Genomic DNA, 6,000 nt, shown 5'->3' with positions numbered 1-6,000 from the left:
TGCTCACTCTTCATTATATGATGCTCACTGTTCACTATATGATGCTCACTCTTCATTATATGATGCTCACTGTTCACTTTATGTGACCAAAGCTGGAAAAATCAGTATTGTGTTAAAAAAATCACATTTTGACTTTTTGGCAATTTTAGATTCTCTAAACATTGTAGTTCACAAAAATGATATAGATTTTTTATTTATCACATTCAAATCTAATTTTATGACCTTCCAAAGTGACCAACCCTTCATTTTACTGTCACGAAAAGTTATCATATAATTAAAAAAAACAAAAACATTTTTCAAACAACAAGCAAACTGTTTTATTAAAACAATAATCTTACTTAATTCAAATACATAATTATAATGCAATAAACTGACAAAAGCCTTATGGACATTTAAAATGTACCATTTGTATTGCTATGGTAACTGATCTACATGTTAATAAAATCACCAGAGCACCCAATCACGCCTTTTATAAATATATGAATTGTATTATCAATTAAGTGTTTGTTTAAAGGCAAACACAATACTATTTGCACTGTTTTTGTAACTAGTTAAACAAAAACAATCAATAATTGTTTGTTTTATGAACAATTTCTTTTTTAATTCAGTAACATGCGTATTCAAGTATAATGTAACCTCAAACAGCATTGAAACGTGTTGGTTGAAAGTACACTTTGATACTAAATGTTTCAGTAAATGTAATACTCATTATTAATCATTATTTCTGATATTGTAAAATAGACCTAATAAACAATACTTTATACATGTCAATTGTTTGTTTTTGTTACTATGGAAACAATGAAGCAAACAAACAAAATTATAGGATTTTCATGGTCAAACATAAATAAATACAATATTCACATTGATTTTTTTCCCAGTTTTTCGGAAAGGCAGTCTGTGTCCATTAGGTGAAAACACTTGCAAAGTAACATTGAAAAGTTGATTTTTGTTTTGTAAATATGAGATTCAAAAAGCTTGAAAACAAGCTTGTGCAATTAGAACAAGACTATTGTATTGAACACTTTAAAACCTGTATCAACTGACAGATTTAACACTCATATACATGTACATGTATTAGCTTTCCTCCCTCAGAATAGAGGATTTTTGCACTGTTTGGGAGATAATATATCACCCAATACCTTGGCCAAAATAAACGCTGATACATGATGTATGTAATTGTTGTGGCATGATCAGAGAATATCAGATGTGTCTCTTAATGCATCTTCTGTTTTTTGGGGGCAAAGTCTGTTTTTTGACGCTCACCAGTAGCGGGTTTCGGACATGTAAAGTTTTTGGCTTCATCTGTCCGACAGAATTCACGAATGTGTTCAAATAGTACCACTGACGGTCCAGATCAAGCCCTTTTGCAAACATTTCTTTTGGCAGGTCGTCACATCTCACATTAACATTCACTTTCGAGACCTTCCTGACAGTGATTCTGACTATTAATGAGTCACTAAATTCCCTGCACTCCACAACACCCGGATGATCCGCTGACACATGGAATTGGTGAAATTTGGTGACATTCTTTATGGGTTGAAACAATGTCGAAAGATAATCCTTCCAATCCTAGAACACAACAGGATTGGAAGTGTCCCCCACAAGCTGGGGAGTGTTGTGGCCCGACCATTACGATTACCCCACAGAAGCTGCAACATCAGACGTTTTTGCATTGAAGTTTCTGTATCAAGTTTGTCATTTTATAATGAAACAAATGCAAAATATAGTTTCCCTATTATCAAATTATTATTTTGTTGTTGTTGTTGTTGTTGTTGTTGTACCGGTAATACAAAACTACAAAGTTTGAAGGATAAATTTGCATGGGAGTTTGTTTGCCCTATAAAGAATTTCATACCAATAAAATAGCTGAAACTACTAAAATAAATATTTATTATCCTGTTACAAGACATAAAGTACCTACACACTATTTTTAATTGATGTATTTTTATTATTTTCATTATATTTTATTACATGGCAGAACTATACAACTGAATAGACTTATGGAAATGCAAACAAGGTTTATCAAGAATGATCATACAGGTTACATACACCATACTGTGATAAGGAATTTACCTCCACTAAGACTTCCAGATGCCAAAGTGCCAACCTGGTGTAAACTTCGTATGTCCTAAAGCTTAGTGTGATGTTTCTGTGTAAACCTAAAATGTTAAAAAATAAGTTTTAAAAAAGGTCAGGCTACAATTTAGAATATGTATGTTTGTAGTATTTGACTGACTTTAAAAAACAATTTGACCCATTTCTAATTAAAGAGATTTATCCTTTTGGGATTGATATCAGAGTAAAAAAAGTAAATTTTAACATTTTCACTACGTATCAAAACAATTTTGTAATTGCATTACTGCAAACAACTATTTTTAATAACGGGTTTAGCTAAATTCTTTCTCAACACTGAAAAAAGCTATCAGAAACACAATAACTAAGGGCTTGTTATTACCTACAAGAACTCTCCACAGAAGGTACCAGATGACTATGTAGTTTTTATTTTGGCCGCAACAGTTGTCACAATGGAAGTGAGCATGCTGCTCGCCAAGACCGTATGTTTTGAGATGGGGTGAACCTGGCTGACCACAGCATTTGCACCTTTACCATGTGACTGGCTTTCGTCTGCGAGGTAAAACACCTGCTTTGCTGTGAAACAGAAGACTAATAAATAAACTGTAATAACTTACTTGAGATACCCAAATAGTTCCTTTTTTCCAATTAATTAAAAGGTGGTTTGAAACATTTAGATAATGCATGGTAACTGTCTTATGATAAAAGATTGCTATTAGACGAGAATGATATCCTCCACATGCAAACACAGACACGCACGCACACAGACAACAATAAAAAGTAAATAATGAGTAGTTGCTAACATTTTCATCATCTTTTAACACATAAATACAAATCTTGAGTAGTAGGGTGAGAAGTTTCACAATCAAGATTATTTACATTAGATAAATCATTTAAAAACGAATGTCCTGATCTTGTGAAATTTCATATGGAAAAGTGCTGGTGTTACTAAATTGAGACATGCTATTTAAAGGTCAAATTTAAATCTGCCACTATTTCATGTAAACAATTCAGTTGCTATCGTACAATTTACTTCCTTGTCAAACTTGCGAGTCGCGAAAATTAATTACAAAGCCAGAATTAACATATATCTTTCACTTACCTATTTTATTCTTGTGACACTTTCATTTCCGAACCTTCTTCGATCGAAAACATCCATCATTACACGATGTCACGTTGATTTACAGTGTTAAGGTAGCGCACCCCTAATGGGCACTTTTCCAAATATAATTTAATTAATTATTTTCCTTATCAGCATCATTTCACTGAACTACATGCAATTTTGTAGGTAGGCTTTTCATGCTTTTCAAAAAAATATACCGATTTTTTCAAAACCACCCTCACGCTCGGCTTTTGTCCAGTTTATTTTCACCCCTGGGGTATTTAAAAGTTCCATAATTAATTCAAATTTCCAAATATGGGCATGCAGTTGGTGTGTACAGATGCAGTAAAGGTGTTTAAAATTTAAACAAGGTGAAATAAGTATTTTTTTACAGACATTTATTTTTTACAAATTTTTATCTATGGGATAGCGTCATGTATGTGATTTCAGCCAAGTAAAAATTGGGTCGGTTAAAAACAAAGTGTCATACAATTCAAAATAGTATCATTTAAGTTATATTTTAAACTAATTTTTTATAGAAACACTATATTCAGCAAAAATACCAGGAAATTGACAGATTTACCGTTTACTTTTTGAAATAAAAATAAACATGCAATATGCATCATTCGTATTTTCAGCAGTAAATTACCCAATTTAGCCATAACGTTGTTTTGATTTTAAAAATTGAAGGATGTGCATACAATTTTCAACATATTTAACAATAAACATAGCTTATATGCTATATTAAATCAAATTACGTTAAAAAAGAAATAAAACGCGTCGCAAAAAGTATGCGATGTCGGCAGGATTCGAACCTGCGCGGGATGATCCCAATATATTTCTAGTATATCGCCTTTACCACTCGGCCACAACAACTTCACATCAGCGCAACCTTAAATTAGATATCCATAAGTATACATGTAAAACGGCTCGTCGATCTTTGAAGAAATCGCGAAATCGTATTTTCAGATGATAATTGGATCAAAGTCAATATTTATAGTGAAAATAATGTATTCCTAATGAATTAGGTAAACACATATCAAAATTCGAAGTTTGAAAAAAATAAAATGCATCTCTTGGAAATAACTGATCATTGAAGATCGGCAATGATCGTAAAATAAATCACGGGAAATCATTAGAGGTGCGCTACCTTAAATAGCCATTGACAATCTACACTACGAGACAGGTGGCGCTACATGTAGGGTGTTTACGTCACGTGACCGATATCGGCGACATTTCCACTATGCTTAAAATAACCCAGGCTCTACTGGTATTTTCTGTTGCACACGGTCGGGTAAAATTAATTTTCGCGGGAATCCCCTTAACCATTGGTTAAGATTAACCAATCAAAATGATTGTAACATATTGACCTTCATTACGCAGGAAATCCGCAGACGGTTCAATGGTCGGAGCTTCTTGAAAATTTAGTTCGAAATCTGTGTTTACAAATATCTCCAAAACTAGTGAACATTTTTTCAACGGGTAATTTGCATTTATTCCATGAACCCCTCTTCTCTTGATTTATATTAATTTGTTTACATGTTATGTGTATGTTAGCCCGCATTTAGTCCGAAAGTAGACAGGGGTTTTTCAGCACTGTCTGCGCCTCCGGAAAACGGAGGCACTCCCAAAGCAAACGGACCCGATCCCAAACCGAAATTATAAAAAAAATCCCAATTTCCAAAAAAACAAATAAAAAAACTTTTTTTTTTATTTATTGTTTTCAGAATGAAGTGTCTTACAACTTGTGTGACTAACCAGTGTTTGTTTTGTTAAAAAATATCTGCTATAAGGTTTTGAATGTTCAGTTCTTATCTCAAAGTGTAACTGTAACTGAAAAACAAAACTGCAGTACTTGAATAAACGTTGAACATGCCCAATATTTATATAAAGAAGACAAAATAACAAATAAACACAAATGTATTTGTTAAACTTCTAAATTATTTAAGCATGATATATTCACAATTTTTTCCCAACTGAGCCGTTTCATCGAAGCAAAAATTCCCAAAATTGCCAATTTTGTCGATAAAAAATTCCCAATACGTTCAGACTCCTTTTCCAAAAATGGCAGAAAGACCCCTGGTAGATGACCTCCATTCCCGTTTTTAGGATTCCCCGAAATGGCGTTGTGGTAGAAATATTGCCAAAATGAAAAACACTCGTTCGATATTTTATGATATTTTCAGTTCGATGCTTGATAAAATAACTTGATATATATCAGAAGCAAAAATGTTTGTTAGGTACATAACTCGAAATTAAGTATATTTGATAGGAAAAAAAATAATTTCAATGTTTGTTTACTCATTTTACATTGTGAATATGTGGGCGGGGTGTTGAAGATTAATCAAAAACACGAATGTTAAGATGTGGTGTTATCAAACTGACTATTTTGTATTTGTTTTATACATTTTAGATGATTGAAAACAAATCCAACACCAATCATAAACATAAACAGCCATGAATTTAATATCGACATACTACTTTAAAGTAAGCAAGAAATTAAAATTTACTGTTCAGTTTTTGCAGTTCATCATGTCACTTTTTTTACTGTAATTTGTAAAGGCATGTTTTGTTTGATGATTCTGGTGTCATTTCTTTAGATATCGAGTTTACAACGTACGGGTCCATACTACCAATACAATTCATAAAATCAAATCAATATTTTTTTATTGTCGGTATGATATATAAAATTTTATAAACATAAGCTATAAAGAGCTATTGACTGACTTAATAGCTTTTGACCACAGTAGAACGCTAAACCTATTGAAGCATCCTGCTTAGGTGTCTTCATATCATATTTAATTGACTCAAACTTTATCATTCTG

The 6,000-nt window shown here is 32.3% G+C and overlaps 1 non-coding gene across 1 annotated transcript; it reads right to left on the bottom strand.

The window, feature by feature from the left end:
• Positions 1-3,969: 3,969 nt before the first annotated feature.
• Trnas-aga (transfer RNA serine (anticodon AGA)) lies at positions 3,970-4,051 on the bottom strand. The gene has a single exon. It is a non-coding gene; the product is annotated as a tRNA-Ser (tRNA).
• Between the last annotated feature and the right edge of the window lie 1,949 nt (positions 4,052-6,000).

The sequence above is a fragment of the Dreissena polymorpha genome, chromosome 3 (assembly GCF_020536995.1).
Source record: "Dreissena polymorpha isolate Duluth1 chromosome 3, UMN_Dpol_1.0, whole genome shotgun sequence".
NCBI lineage: Eukaryota > Metazoa > Mollusca > Bivalvia > Myida > Dreissenidae > Dreissena > Dreissena polymorpha.
The sequence above is the reverse complement of the archived record's forward strand: the minus strand, read 5'-3'. Positions and strand labels throughout refer to the sequence as shown.